This window comes from Ambystoma mexicanum, chromosome 5p (assembly GCF_040938575.1).
Source record: "Ambystoma mexicanum isolate Mex_15411 chromosome 5p, UKY_AmexF1_1, whole genome shotgun sequence".
Lineage (NCBI taxonomy): Eukaryota > Metazoa > Chordata > Amphibia > Caudata > Ambystomatidae > Ambystoma > Ambystoma mexicanum.
Window position 1 is genome coordinate 817838388 of NC_090930.1, and position 16611 is coordinate 817854998.

At 43.4% G+C, this 16611-nt stretch overlaps 1 protein-coding gene across 1 annotated transcript in view; it reads right to left on the reverse strand.

Annotated features, from left to right (window-relative positions):
• NPSR1 (neuropeptide S receptor 1) overlaps positions 1-16611 on the reverse strand; it is a 1079007-nt gene that overhangs the window by 557062 nt on the left and 505334 nt on the right. The gene's annotated exons all lie outside the window — the stretch shown is intronic.

Consider the following 16611-nt stretch of genomic DNA (forward strand, 5'->3'; position numbering starts at 1 on the left):
GCACGTTTTCATGACTTCATCAATCTTCAGGGAGGCTGAGTTTCTTAGTTATTTCAGGCAGGTCTGCATTTCTTTTTCAGGTGTGGCAAGTTAATTAGCTCTGAGGATTCTGGTACTTGTATTTTTTGCACTTGATTTTGATGGCAGGTGACTGGAAACAACTCCCTCCATAGCACAAATCTTCCCCTTGATGGGGGGAGGGGGAAAGCCATAGTTGTGACTCTCCAATGTAAGGCATGATGGCCCTTCTGCTGCTGCCTTTCCCAGGATTTCTGGAACAATGTTTAAAGATGTAAAGGCATGCGCTCTATTACCAATCTTAAGCTTCTCCTCCTAACACACTTTTTCATGACTTCATCAATCTTCAGGTAGGCTGAGTTTTTTAGTTACTTCAGGCAGGTCTGCATTTCTTTTTCAGGTGTGGCAAGTTAATTAGCACTGAGGGTTCTGGTACTTGTATTGTTCGCACTTGATTTTGCTGGCAGGTGACTGGAAACAACTCCCTCCATAGCACGAATATTCCCCTTGATGGGGGGAGGGGGAAAGCCATAGTTGTGGCTCTCCAATATGAGGTATGATGGCCCTGCTGCTGCTGCCTTTCCCAGGATTTCTGGAACAATGTTTAAAGATGCTCTATTACCAGTCTATAGCTTCTCCTCCTAACGCATGTTTTCATGACTTCATCAATCTTCAGGTAGGCTGAGTTTTTTAGTTACTTCAGGCAGGTCTGCATTTCTTTTTCAGGTGTGGCAAGTTAATTAGCTCTGAGGATTCTGGTACTTGTATTTTTCGCACTTGATTTTGCTGGCAGGTGACTGGAAACAACTCCCTCCATAGCACAAATCTTCCCTTAATGGGGGAGAGGGAAAGCCATAGTTGTGGCTCTCCAATGTGAGGCATGATGGCCCTGCTGCTGCTGCCTTTCCCGGGATTTCTGGAACAATGTTTAAAGATGTAAAGGCAGGCGCTGTTACCAGTCTTTAGCTTCTCCTCCTAACGCATGTTTTCATGACTTCATCAATCTTCAGGGAGGCTGAGTTTCCTAGTGATTTCAGGCAGGTCTGCATTTCTTTTTCAGGTGTGGCAAGTTGATTAGCTCTGAGGATTCTGGTACTTGCATTTTTCACACTTGATTTTGCTGGCAGGTGACTGGAAACAACCCCCTCCATAGCACACATCTTCCCCTTGATGGCGGTTGGGGGAAAGCCATAATTACGGCTCTCCAATGTAAGGCATGATGGCCCTGCTGTTGCTGCCTTTCCCGTGATTTCTGGAACAATGTTTAAAGATGTAAAGGCAGGCGCTCTGTTACTAGTCTTTAGCTTCTCCTCCTAACGCACGTTTTTATGACTTCATCAATCTTCAGGGAGGCTGAGTTTCTTAGTTATTTCAGGCAGGTCTGCATTTCTTTTTCAAGTGTGGCAAGTTAATTAGCTCTGAGGATTCAGGTTCTTGTATTTTTCGCACTTGATTTTGCTGGCAGGCGACTGGAAACAACCTCCTCCATAGCACAAATCTTCCCCTTGATGGGGGGAGGGGGAAAACCATAATTGTGGCTCTCCAATGTAAGGCATGATGGCCCTGCTGCTACTGCCTTTCCCGGGATTTCTGGAACAATGTTTAAAGATGTAAAGGCAGGCGCTCTGTTACCAGTGTTTAGCTTCTCCCCCTAACACACGTTTTCATGACTTCATCAATCGTCAGGGAGGTTGAGTTTCTTAGTTATTTCAGGCAGGCCTGCATTTCTTTTTCAGGTGTGGCAAGTTAATTAGCTCTGAGGATTCTGGTACTTGTATTTTTTTGCACTTGATTTTGCTGGCAGGTGACTGGAAACAACTCCCTCCATAGCACAAATCTTCCCCTTGATGGGGGAGGGGGAAAGCCATAGTTGTGGCTCTCCAATTTAAGGCATGATGGCCCTGTTGCTGCTGCCTTTCCTGGCATTTCTGGAACAATGTTTAAAGATATAAAGGCAGGCACACTGTTACCAGTCTTTAGCTTCTCCTCCTAACGCACATTTTCATGACTTCATCAATCTTCAGGGAGGCTGAGTTTCTTAGTTATTTCAGGCAGGACTGCATTTCTTTTTCAGGTGTGGCAAGTTAATTAGCTCTGAGGATTCTGGTACTTGTATTTTTCACACTTGATTTTGCTGGCAGGTGACTGGAAACAACTCCCTCCATAGCACAAATCTTCCCCTTGATGGGGGCAGGGGGAAAGCCATAGTTGCGGCTCTCCAATGTAAGGCATGGTGGCCCTGCTGCTGCTGCCTTTCCCGGGATTTCTGGAACAATGTTTAAAGATATAAAGGCAGGCGCTCTGTTACCAGTCTTTAGCTTCTCCTCCTAATGCACGTTTTCATGACTGCATCAATCTTCAGGGAGGCTGAGTTTCTTAGTTATTTCAGGCAGGTCTGCATTTCTTTTTCAGGTGTGTCAAGTTAATTAGCTCTGAGGATTCTGGTACTTGTATTTTTCGCACTTGATTTTGCTGGCAGGTGACTGGAAACAACTCCCTCCATAGCACAAATCTTCCCCTTGATGGGGGCAGGGGGAAAGCCATAGTTGCGGCTCTCCAATGTAAGGCATGGTGGCCCTGCTGCTGCTGCCTTTCCTGGGATTTCTGGAACAATGTTTAAAGATATAAAGGCAGGCGCTCTGTTACCAGTCTTTCGCTTCTCCTCCTAACGCACGTTTTCATGACTGCATCAATCTTCAGGGAGGCTGAGTTTCTTAGTTATTTCAGGCAGGTCTGCATTTCTTTTTCAGGTGTGGCAAGTTAATTAGCTCTGAGGATTCTGGTACTTGTATTTTTTGCACTTGATTTTGCTGGCAGGTTACTGGAAACAACTTCCTCCATAGCACAAATCTTCCCCTTGATAGGGGGATGGGGAAAGCCATAGTTGCCGCTCTCCAATGTTCGGCATGGTGGCCCTGCTGATGCTGCCTTTCCCGGGATTTCTGGAACAATGTTTAAAGATGTAAAGGCAGGCGCTCTGTTACCAGTCTTTAGCTTCTCCTCCTAATGCACGTTTTCATGACTGCATCAATCTTCAGGGAGGCTGAGTTTCTTAGTTATTTCAGGCAGGTCTGCATTTCTTTTTCAGGTGTGTCAAGTTAATTAGCTCTGAGGATTCTGGTACTTGTATTTTTCGCACTTGATTTTGCTGGCAGGTGACTGGAAACAACTCCCTCCATAGCACGAATCTTCCCCTTGATGGGAGCCGGGGGAAAGCCATAGTTGCGGCTCTCCAATGTAAGGCATGGTGGCCCTGCTGCTGCTGCCTTTCCTGGGATTTCTGGAACAATGTTTAAAGATATAAAGGCAGGCGCTCTGTTACCAGTCTTTAGCTTCTCCTCCTAACGCACATTTTCATGACTTCATCAATCTTCAGGGAGGCTGAGTTTCTTTGTTATTTCAGTCAGGTCTGCATTTCTTTTTCATGTGTGGCAAGTTAATTAGCTCTGAGGATTCTGGTACTTGTATTTTTCGCACTTGATTTTGCTGGCAGGTGACTGGAAACACTGATGTTCCAGGAGTCCCGGGCTCAAAAGGCTGCAGCACCAGGGCTACCATGCCTTACAATGGAGAGCCACAATCATGGCTTTGCCCCTCCCCCTATCAGGAGTAAAATTTGTGCTATGGAGGGAATTGTTTTCAGTCACCTGCAAGTGAAATTATATGCGAAAAATACAAGTACCAGAATCCTTAGAGACACTAAAGTAAATTAACTTGCTACACCTGAAAAGGAAATGAAGGCACGCCTGAAAAGAAAAAGAAACACAGCCTCCCTGAAGATTGATGGAGGCAGGAAAACGTGCGTTCGGAGGAGAAGTCAATGCAGGAAAACTTGACTGGCAACAGAGTACGTGGCCTGTCACTATTTCTTAACAATTATGTTCCAGGAGGCCCGGGCTCAAAAGGCTGCAGCACCAGGGTGACCATGCCTTACAATGGAGAGCCACAATCATGGCTTTCCCTCTTCCCCTATCAGGTGTAAAATGTGTGCTGTGGAGGGAGTTGTTTCCAGTCACCTGCAAGTGAAATTAAATGTGAAAAATACAAGTACCAGAATCCTTAGAGACACTAAAGTCAATTAACTTGCTACACCTGAGAAGGAAATGGAGACACGCCTGAAAAGGAAAAGAAACACAGCCTCCCTGAAGATTGATGAGTCATGAAAACGTGCGTTTGGAGTAGAAGTCAATGCAGGAAAACTTGACTGGCAACAGAGTGCATGGCCTGTCGCTATTTCTTAACAATTATGTTCCAGGAGTCCCGGTCTCAAAAGGCTGTGGCACCATGGCGACCATGCCTTACAATGGATAGCCACAATCATGGCTTTCCCCCTGCCCCTATCGGGAGTAAAATTTGTGCTGTGGAGGGAGTTGTTTCCAGTCACCTGCAAGTGAAATTAAATGCGAAAAATACAAGTACCAGAATCCTTAGAGACACTAAAGTCAATTAACTTGCTACACCTGAAAAGGAAATGAAGACACGCCTGAAAAGGAAAAGAAACACAGCCTCCCTGAAGATTGATGGAGTCATGAAAACGTGCGTTTGGAGGAGAAGTCAATGCAGGAAAACTTGACTGGCAACAGAGTGCATGGCCTGTCACTATTTCTCATCAATTGCACTTTACTTCATCACCAAGATTATAATTTTGTATACTCTTTGTACTTGTATCTTTGGTCATTTCAAATGTTTAAAGTTTAAATGTTATTTATTGGTTGTTGCACACTTTTAAAGTAGGTTGATTTAGCAGAGTCAAAACATCTTTCAGAAGGAGAGGAGGGAATCCGTATTGGGGAGGAGAAAAGGGATTCTGTTCCCTGCACTAATTGTGAGGGTAGCATTGCTGCCCTTCAGAGGCAGGGCGGTTTTAGGAGGGATGCAGGGTTATGGGTCATGGAATTACATTTTACTAATTGAATCACATTTAAGATGTGTTTATCAAGGCAATGTTTTTGTTCACCAAATTTGAATGTGTTTTTATATGACAGGCGTATGTGTAGATTTAATGTCACACCAAAGTGTTATCCTTCAACTTCAGGTAGATGTTACTGGTACATGCACACACAGGTCTGTCTGTCTGTGTATTCCTGATGTTAGACTTCCATTTTGAATAACAGGCTTAGATGCCTGCTACACTATTAGAAATAACATATTTTTAAAGATACCATCAGACTAGGCACATGCTGCAAATCAAGTGTGTTACAAGGGGACAGTGCTGGTTGTCGTGTACAATAGAAATACAGACATTATGTAGCATACCAGAACATTCAAATAATTACCATTCAGAAATTGTGTACTGCATAAGCATTATTAGTGCACAAATACATTGAAAGAATACATTGTTACACTAGGGCAATTATTGCCCTAGTTCTAAAACCATACACAAATGCACTTAAACCAGTGAACACTTTTCTATAATCTATCTCCAAATGTGAAACAGATATTTATATTAAGGCAGACATATTCCAGGAGTCATAGGACAGTTTTGTGTGAAGCACCACAAACAAACGATGGATTGTCGCTTGCAATGTATTATATAAAAAAGACAAAGCTATTATTTAGAGAGACAGACTAGGATTGTGTGGGGAAACAACGATAGTGATCTTCCAAAAAACTATAATCAAAATAAAGCAGACAAATACTTTTGCAAGAAAGGCAATCTACGTGCATTAGAGAGAAGAACACTTGACAGAAGAATGAACTGTAATTTACATTAATAAATTACAGAGTCCTTTTCATCAGAGGGAGGCTATCTATGTGCAAGGGAACAAACACTTGCAGGAGAGAGTTCAATGAAAAACACAAAAGAAAATGTGATGGGGATATTTGCCATGAATGCATGCCAGTTTTGTGTGTGATTATAGCATAAAAGTGAGCCATATGCAGTACATGGTGGTTTGAGATGCGTGAGGGAACAGCAACATGAAAGAAACTTAACAGAAATATATTTTAGTTAAAATAATACTGAGTTATTTAACTAAAAAGACAACCAGGAATGTGTGGGGGAACACTGTTAGGGAGAACTCTCATTTATGGCTAATTTCCCTCACCTAGTGAGTCCCCCAGCAGCTTTGCTGGACTTCCAGAGTTTTTTTTCCACTTTGTAAGAGTGAGAGCTTTTCCCCCACTCTTTCCTGTGTTTCTACCTGTTTTGTGTTTGTGGACTCTGAAGTACACCACTTCAGTAGCCCCCTTCTTTTCGTGTGTCACACAGCACCTTCAGTGCCGTGGCACAGGGTTGTCTTTGAGACTTCCCTCAACTCCATTTCTGAGACGACTGTCATCCCCCAGAAAAGGGTAAAGTTACCATAAACTTTACTTAGTCAATCTACCACAGATCCAGTACACCCTATATTCCATGGAGTACTGGAAAGGGTTAATTTGTATCCCTTTGTATCTGTACCTCCTAGAGCATTGTTTCACTCTTTTAACATTTAGACTTGGCTGGTGGCAGTGGTATCTACCCTAACTTTTCTACCGCAATTATATTAGATAAATGTGGTACTGTTCTTCGCTATTATATTAGCCACAAACATAAACCTGCTTGACCAAATCGTCTTTCTTTTGACTTCGGTTGGGTTTAATTGCCATTTCTTTTTGTTAAGGTCCTTCTTGTGTTTTACTTTACGCAGCAAACTAGGTTCGCCTTCTTTGTTCACTGTCTTTTGGCAGGCTTCTGCTCGGAAGCCCTCCTCAAGGCGCCTGGGTGTCTAGGCGAGCTGAATGTGAGGGAGGGGTGTAATCACCCCCTGCACAGGGTATCCTAGGAAACCCAAGTCGCACTTTGTCATGATTGGCCAGGGTAGTTGTCCGGGCTGGACAACCCCCCTGCTGGGTGATTGACAGCCAGGCTGTGCGAATAGGGGTTTTTCTCATAAAAGGCAAGTCTCTTGGGCTAGAAGAGAGAGAGTCACCACTGGAACTACAAGGAACCGAAGAGAAGTGGAGAGAACGATGGCTGCTGCAACTACACTGTTCCGGTGAAGCCCTGCTGCAGTCCTGAGCTATCTTCCCTTCAACGACTTAGTGAAGATCCAGTCCGGAGTCTTCTTCCCTTGAGCTTGGTGGGGACAACCAACTCACCTTCTACAGCCAGAGGAACCTCTTCCTTGGTTGAAATCGCTACACGCTGCTGTAGTGGTCCGGATAGCCATCTGAAGAGCCGCTCTAATTTTTAAAGAGCACACCTTTTATCCAGCATCGCTACTGCCGGCTTCATCCCTGTGTGGTGCAGACCCCCTTCAGACGTCCTCCTTCACAACGAAGCTCCAGGAATCGTGGGTCTGCGGGAAACCAACAGGAACAAATTCCAGGGCACCAGCTGCACCATTGGAACAAGGTACTGTTTTCTACTTGAGGAAACTGGGTGAACCCCTTTTCTTCATTTCCAAGGCTTGCCCTTGTCTTCCCTCCTTCTTATAACTTTTGCTTCCAAACATTGACAATATCGAAGTACTTTTTAGCTACGTTGAATCGTGAACTGTCTGACTGTGTGATCTTCGGCAACATGCCCCAGCGTCTTTCGACTCTGGCTCAGGCCCTTTGACTTTTGAACTCCTGTCTCTGAGTGTTTCTTGATTCTGCCTGCCTAACCAAAACATTGCCTGTGATTTTTGCCTCCAACTCCCTCTGGGTATCTCAGGTGCTAAGTGTGTTTTGCCACTAAGAGGCACGGGTTATACTTTCCTTTGGTTACAGTGGAGGCATAGCCGTGCATGTTAGTAGGCAAAAACATTAGAGGAATAGAAATGTTTTTAGGTTTTTGCGGAAGGTAGTGTATGATTCTTCATTCCTTAGTGAGGTAGGCAGGGCATTCAAAAATGTGGGTATAAGGTGTTGGAAGCTGGACCCTCCAGCTCTAGTTGTTTTGAACGTGGGAACATATATTTGGTTGGCGCGGTGTGCTCTAGTGGGTCTGTTGGAGGTGTTGAGGGTGATTCTTTCTGAGAGATAGGGTGGGGCGTCTGAGGTAAGGCACCTGTTTGCATACTTACATACTAATTTATTTAGGACCAATCCAAAGGGACATGTTTTGCAGACAGTTATACCTTGTTGGCAGGAGAAAAGTCATTGAAAATAAATGTAATGTAATTAAAGAAACAGCAAGTGTGAATTTTCATGACACTTGCGGTAATTATAGGTTTGCCGGTATCCCGCCAGTAATTCTGGTGGGATACCGGCAAACTGCCCCACTGTTTCCGCCGCCTGATCTCCCGGATTTACTGGGATATTACAGGAAGCGGAAAGGGCAGTAAAATCCCATTCCATGGATTCCCACATGACTCTATGGAGGGCATTGCAGGCTTTACCGGCACTGGAAATACTGGTGCCGGGAATCCCTGCATTTACTTGCCAGTTGGGGCCTGATTTACCTCAGGCTTTTTGGCTGGAGGTAAATCAGTGACCCCCACCATCAAACCTGTAGTTTGGTGGTGCAGTAAAATAGCTGGTACTGGAATTATTGCCACTTTTACGAGCACCTTTACTGCACTGCCACTTATAATGACCCCCATTGTGTTTCAGAGTGATGCTTCTTGGCTGGTATAGTATGACTTAACCAGTCCCTTTTTACCACATCATTCTGGGAAATGAAAGTTGTGAGAAAACAATTGGGCCCAACAAAGAGTATTCTCTCCCCACTCTTTCCTTCCCACTCTTTCCAGCCCAGTTCACAAACAGAAGGGCAAATTAAATGCCCAATTGTTGCATGCGGGGTGGTAGGTTCGTAGGACCATTGCAATCCCACAATGACATTCGCTTATGTGCTGCTGTGGAAAACGAAGGCTTGCCAAGCCTGTATGTCATTTTCAGGAGACTGATCAGTCTTTATGAAACTGCTGAATAATGTGTGCCTCTGTGGATGCAGTGACAAAACGATGAACATATTCAATGGACTATTTGTGATGGAAGATCTGACGTCATCTTGCAGTTCCTCTTGATCCCAAGATCAACCTTTTCATGTGGTCATGATAAACAGCTTATAAAGAAATTAATGTGCCTTCTCGAATGGGAGCTGCAGATCATAGAGCTTCTGAGCAGGTTTGAGAGATTACAATCAATGTTTGCCTCGCCAGAATAAGAAGCCCCGCGCAACACCCCATTCTCGCAGACATCATAATGCTTTGTGAGTTTCTCCAGAGCTAAAGAGATTCTTGCCACATGGAAAAATCAATATTTTCATCACCTATTTGCTTAAGTTGTTCAGGTTGTGTGGCTACTTGTGACAGGTGATTATCTCCTAAATCCATGGTGCAGTTCCCTCAGCAAAATGCAAGCATATCACTATGTTTGTGTGTAAATTTAGTCCAAGGTAAACACGATAGATCATAAGTCTATCAAGAAAGAAACCATATGTATGTTTCGCAATGCTCCATTTTGGGTGAGCCAGCAACTGTCTCCAACTTCAGTGAATCATTCTGCATCAAACAGCATACTCAAAATACACCCTAAAATAAGGTTTGTTTTTCAGCGAGATAACTCAGTCACCCTGAGATTACTCGCTTCATTGCATCATAAGTGAGACACCAAACTGAAATTGTGTAATATTTCTTTTTAATAGTTTTATTTTTTTGACAAATGAACAACATCAGTAGATTTGTTTCAGATTTGCATAGGGAAAAATATAAGTTTGATAAAAATTACACATTTCGATTTAACATCAATAAGGTCAGCAGTGCACCTCATGTGCAATCTCTATGCACCAGCTGAGCTTCTCATTTCAACCCTCAGCACAGGCTCAGGGTTGATAATGTCCAGATCTTCCTGCCCACTAAAAATGCAATTAATGCTATCAGCCCCAGAATGCTTTTTTCCTAGCTTCTAGTCTATATTTTTGTAGAGAAAAGAGTTTGAAGTGTATCATGCTAGCCTGATTTCCTTTAAGAAATATATTTAAAAAATGGCAGATAAAGGGGTGTGGCTTGATGCCAAGCGGAAAGGCAGGCTAACCGTTTTGCTCCAGATCCAATTGTATGAGAATGAATATGGGTGGTCATATTCTTTTCTGATTTGTCTGGAGCATTTGATATACATAGTGACTGAAAAACAGTAAAGTTTTACAGTTAAATGCTCTGCAGGAGTTGTTTCTGCTCTGATAACTGTGTATGAATAGTATTATTTGTAATGGTTTCTCATAAAGGCTCAACCAAAGGCTCGGGTAACAAAAAATCATGTACCTCTGTAGCATCGAATCTTAAAAGGCCAAAAAATGTCTCTCCCCTTCCCACTCAAATCTTGATGGAGGCTAACATGGAAGCCATATTATTAGAATTAACTGTCTTTAAGCATTTTATGGAAAATATAATCAATAATCTTCAATAACTACATGCTAGGTGGTCTAATTTTGAGTCCAGAATAGAGGTTGAAAAAAGGGTTGGAGAGGCGGAAGATGTTACACCATCGATTTATATGCTTAGGAAAGCCTGTATAACTCTTCAAAAGCAAAATGAGGATTTCAAAAATAGAAATATCAGAAACAACCTATGGCTATTCGGCCTTCCGGAGGGAGCTGAGGGAGAAGATGTGATTTTCTTTTTAAATAAATGCTCCCTAACATGCTGAAATGTCGCTCTTCCATTACTCTAAATATACAAAGGGCACATAGGATTGTTTTTAAAAAACATCATCCTCATAAGAATTCTAGCCCTCAATTCTTTTTTTACTTCTCAAATACACGCAGCTCCTACTGATTATCAGAAAAGCAAAGGAAATGAAACACATAACATGGAATGGCCACGGAATTTTTTATCCCAGGATGTTTCTAAGGCAACTGCATAGCGCAGAAAAGAATTGCTATCATATTGACCTGCTCTCAAGCAATTGAATGCAAGATTCGGTTTGGTACATCCCTCCACATTCAAAGTTACTATTAAAGGAAAACCTTTAGAATTTGATGACTGTGTAGATCTCAAGAACTTTATCAAAACATGCAGACGGAAGAGAAGGATACTTCAAATCAAGCCCAAGATCAGCTTCCACCTATCACATGAACGGACTGGACGCTCTACTGTTGTTTTTATTTTACATGTTCTGTGGTTTTTGGTAAATGTTATTTAAGTGGTTCTCAGTCTAGAACGCACCTGACCCCCATGGTGGTAATACGTGAGAAAACACTGAGCCACAAAAACGCCCTCCAAAAGGGAGGGAGCACACACGTGAAAGAAATACCAGAGGCAGTAAAGGATCTACCAACCGATATCGACCTGACAGCATCCCTATGTGAGGAAAAGAGCGACACTGGGTACGAACTAACGACAGACAATATCGGACACAACATGGGGGTATCTAAAACACCAGCAAGCCTCAAGACTAGCAAGAGCAACCCTATACTTTCCCCAGTTGGAGGAGCAACAGAAAATCATAAAGTAGGAGAGGCTGCTAAACCATTTCAAGATGCCCAGGAGGACCACAGGGGAGTGACACTAACCCCCTCATACATATTTGGCACAAATGCGAAATACCAAATACAAAACTATTCGGCCCAAGACACCCTGGGAACTGCCTGGAGACCCCAGGGAATTACACCTATCCTGTTAAAAGGGAACCAGCGTTTCCATTATTACAGGAAAGACGACAAACAAAGATGGGACTGGGGCCACGTCAAAAGCACTTCGAACACCAAGGACAATGGCTTAATGCCCATAGAAAGAGGCGGAAAGGGCAGAGAATTCCTGTCCAGCCTGGACCCTGGGACTATAAACTGTCCACAAGAAACACTCCCTTTGGTAGACTCTACAACGGAGGGGGTGGTCGTCCTGGACAAAGAACCAGACTCAAGGGCTCAGTTCGCTACTGGATGTTCTGGTGGCCTGCCGGCTCCTGCTCCTAAACTGAAGGAACGAGTGCCCTTGGTTCCTAGTGCAAAACAAAGTGCCTCAGTAGGCGCAAAAATGGCCGAAACTCAGCGGCCAATACTTCGTTCAACACCAACAAAGACAGTTCCTGCAAATAAACGACAAAGGACTAATTTAGACAGAGAAATACCTCACACCCTCGATGAGGACCTACTGATGGACTTAATAGCTTTTCAGGTCGAGCAAAGTAAAGATGAATTGAACAGTCAAAGCGCAATTGACCCTAAATTAATAACAGCCTTTTCTCTAACAATGGCACCTTTTATGAAGCTGATCGAAACCCAAAATGACCAGTTAAGAGATCAGACAACATTGATTGCAATGCTACACAGTAAAATGATCTTTGTAGAAGGATTCATCATGGCCATGCAAACGAAAATGGATAAAAATGAGGAACAAACTACTAACGTCTCGAAGAGTATTCTGGAGCCCGTAATTCGAGACAAAGAGAGAAGAAGATCTGAAAGATTCTTTTCACTTAAACACTTACAAGATCCGTCGGGAGGAGAGCCCTTGATCATGGAAGGCCTTAACAACAAATGGCCTTGGAAAGGAGAAACTGAGACTTCGAACAAACTAGGTAAACTAGGTAAAACTTACATAACTGTATCGACACTTACAGATTCAACGCCTGCAACTATAGTCATAGCAGACACAAAGGCTAAAAGAACAAGCCAAAGCTTAACTCAACCAAGCCAACCTACGCTTGATGAGACTGAAAACACTGTGCTGGTATCCCCGGCAGAAAAAAAACAAAAACCAACAAATGAACCTCGCTTGCCCCCGAAGATCTTCAATATCTTCGATAAATTGAGTGAGGGTGACAAAGTGTTAGCCAAAAAGACGGATTCACCACAGTCGAAGAGACTAGTTTTCCGGAAAAAACTCGAGCAAGCAAAAAAAGCGCTGTCAAAAAAGACATCAGCTAAAACACAGCCAGTAACATCACAAATTGATGGGACGAAGACTGGGGAAATGGCAGTGCCTATTAAGAAGGGGACAAAATTAAACGCAAGAACTGCTATCTGAAACATTCAGAGACCTAAAACGCTAGAGATGTTCATTAGAGGGCCAAAGGGGCTCACTGCTAATGAAAGCGTAACAGCGATCTAAGATGTGGATGGCCAAAAAAACCTAACACATCTAGCTGACACTAAAGGGGAATACGACGACAGCAATGAAGACTTACTAACTTGTCTACTTACTCTGACGATTCAGAGTCAATATGTTCAAACGGGGCAGATACTTAGTCAGAGAACGGAGAACCAGACTCTAAATTTTCTGATGAGGAGGACGGAGAACAGGCTGAGAAACTTGATGAGGAATTGAAGCAAAGCAACAAACAAGGGTCCACCACGAAAAAGACACTAAAGGTTAGATTCTCAAAAGATCGCAGAATTACTGAAAAAGCTAACCTAAAACCTTCAAGAGTCTGTGTTGAGTCAAATGAGATTCAAGATAAATCGATAACAGATGACCTTGATTTAGAGCTATTAGCAATACAAGAGTATAAAATCTGGAATCAGAACAGATACGGCAACCAGGAAAGGAAGGAGGCGCCTCAAAGACCGACTGAAAGATCGGTCAAGACAAGAAAAAGATAGCATCAGAATAACTATGGTGGTTGACACTCGTGACAACAGGTCTCCCCCGTGTCCAAGGTTGGTCAAGAACTGCGACAACAGGCCCCCTCTTGCTTTCTGTTAGAGAGGGTCTTAAACATCAAAGACAACTTGACCCTCAACAGAACCAACATTATGAGACTCATTGGGTCAATTGAGGAATTCAAGAAAATACAATCGAGGGACATCCTGTTAATTGAATTTCCAGGAGAAAAGCGCCTAGACAGAGTTCTGATCTATACATCGGACAACAGAACTAAGGACACCTTCATCAAAGAAGGCCACAGACTTCTTACTATGGGTTTCTGGGTAAAAGAAAGAGAAATATTGTCTCCTACAACAACCTGCAACTTTGATGAGGATCGTTACCATCCTACTAAATCGGTCTATGTGGAGTCTACAAGCCGGAGAGGCAGGGAAGCTCGTTCTAAAGAACTACCAAGCAAAAAGCAAGTAACAGGAGACAGCCGTGCTCCACGTTGGGCAGGATCAGAAGATCAAGGAAGTGAACTGCCATCGTTAAAAACAGCCCAGAGCGACATGCCTGGGCAGCCCAAGAAAAGATTGGAGCTGGTTAGCGTGCACACTGGCTAGGAAGTCATAATGCCAAAAGCCCTCAGAAACTGTCCTCTTCCAGACTCTGACCATCTGTTCCTGGAACACCCTGGGATTTACGCACCTATTTGGGGAAGGGGAACTCGTATTCGAGAAATATGACATACTGTGCCTCCAGGAGACTTGGCTGAAAGAGGAACCATGTCTGGAGGGATAAGAATTATTCCTGAACCCAGCTGTTAAAGGGAACCTCGGGCGACCCATGGCAGGACTGATCACAGCATGTAAAAGAACAAATGGTTGGACAAAGCTTTGCGTACAGAACCCTACGCCACTGATTCAGTTTGTGATGCTTACAAAATACTATTGCCAACACATTCACTATCTCCTGATATGTAACATCTATTGGAACCCCGCATCAACGATCTTCAAGAAACAGTTATGAACTACATCGATGAAGCTAGATCCACTTACAACAACATCGCTGTTTTGATATGCAGGGACTTGAATATGGAATGTTTTGACTCCAGGAACGAATTGATAATTAATCCATCAAGAACTGCTAATCCGAAGATACTAATGGGTATAAGCTTGAGAGAAGACCTACAAAAAAGACACATAAACTTGATGAATAGCAACACAAGAGGCGACATTCCGCCGAAAGCAACCTGGAAAAGAGGTGCTCATACCAAGATCCTAGATTACATTTTCACGTCAGAGACTCTATCTGCCCAGATGAGTCACCTAGTTGTGATAACATGTAACAATAGTGACCACAACCTACTGGAGATGACAGGAAGCCGCGTCGAAGTCAAGGCTGGGCAGCCTTTACACCACTTAACACTACCAACATTGAGGTCACACCGGGTCTTAATCGGTTAAGAATATCTTCTAAAGACCTCAGTAAACTAACCACGTCCTTGTTTAATGGCAAAAACAGAGACGCTTCTGGCAACACCATACACCCAATTCACTACCCAGTAGCCTTGAAAGTTTTTCAAGCTAAAGCCGGAAATGGTTTAAAAAATGTGTTTACAAGGAAACATGTCTTCAACTAGGACGTCTATGAAAAGAAAAAGCTAATTAAAAAATTAGCCAGGCAACTCAAAAAGGGTGCACCCCCTGACGTAAAAGAAAAACTGAGAAAAGAGAAACAGTTGCTTAAAAACTGGCTGAAAACACATCAACATCGATTACTGCAGGCAGACGGGAGAGAATGTTGGGCCTGATGGCCAACAAGAATACATTCGAGATTTGGAGGCTGTTGAATTCTACAACGGCTCCACAAGACTCGATTCTTGAAAACTCAATACTATCGTCAACTTGGGAAAAACACTTTGCAGGCTTGTTTTCCAATAAGTTGGGGGAAGGACACGAGAAGGTGATACTATCCAACCTACCCTGGACCTTCAAATTCGACAGGGAGGAGATACTTACCCTAATAAAAAATGCAAGTGCTTCAAGGGCGGCGGGCCTTGATGGCCTAACAAATGCTATCCTGAAGCAATACCCGGAACAATGGGCTGACTTCATGCTGTCCTTGTTTCAGGAAATCAAACAAAGAAAATACCCACTTCTTGGACCAAGTCAATCGTGGTCCCAATCTACAAAAAGGGCGATAGGTCTGACCCTGCCAACTACAGACCAATCGCCCTCTTGGACATGGTAGGAAAGCTGTTCTCTGCAATACTCCTGAAACACTTGAACACGTGGTCTAAACATGCAAACCACCAAGACCGATGGCAATCTGGCTTCAAAAAAGGGACGGGAACTGCCCTAAATCTTTTCCTGATAAACCTGTTGAAATGCAGGGCAAAAGTAACTAAGCAAAACAAGATCTACATTGCCTCCATAGACTTGGCCCATGCTTTCGACTCAATTAACAGGAACACTTTATGGGGAAAACTGTCAAAATGGGGCTGCCCGACTGACCTGAGGGAAGCCCTGGAACTCCTGCATTCTGGAACAACATTAAGAATACGCTTGGACAGAGCAGGAACTCTGTCTAGCGAAATTGGAACAAAAGCAGGGATAAAACAGGGCTGCAGACTGGCACCGGCTATATTTAATCTTTATATATCTGACATCGAGGAGGCTTTTGAAGATGTGAGGTGCCTCTGCCCAAGGATCGCAGGCACTCCAGTGGGAAGACTACTCTACGCTGACGACCTCCTAATCATGGACCAAACTGAAGTGGGATTGCAGAGACAGCTGAGCGCTTTGTCCAAATATGTGTGTGACAACTCACTAACCATCAACCCTAAGAAATCCAAAATTATGGTTATAGGAGAAGTAAACAGAAACCATAGAACGAAAAGAAGTTGGAGTCTCGCAGGGGTTAAAATACCCGAGGTTAGATTTATGAAGTACTTGGGGTTAACAGTGAACACCAGCATGGTAGACTCACACGGGGCAGTGGCGGTGAAGTCCAGAGTCAAGAACCTAGCAACTCAGGCTAGAATAATCAACCGCAAGTATGGAAAATTCACCCTACTTCCCATCATGAACTTTTACAAATTGAAGGTGATTCCGATTTTAACGTATGGCTCTGAAACGCAGTTACAACT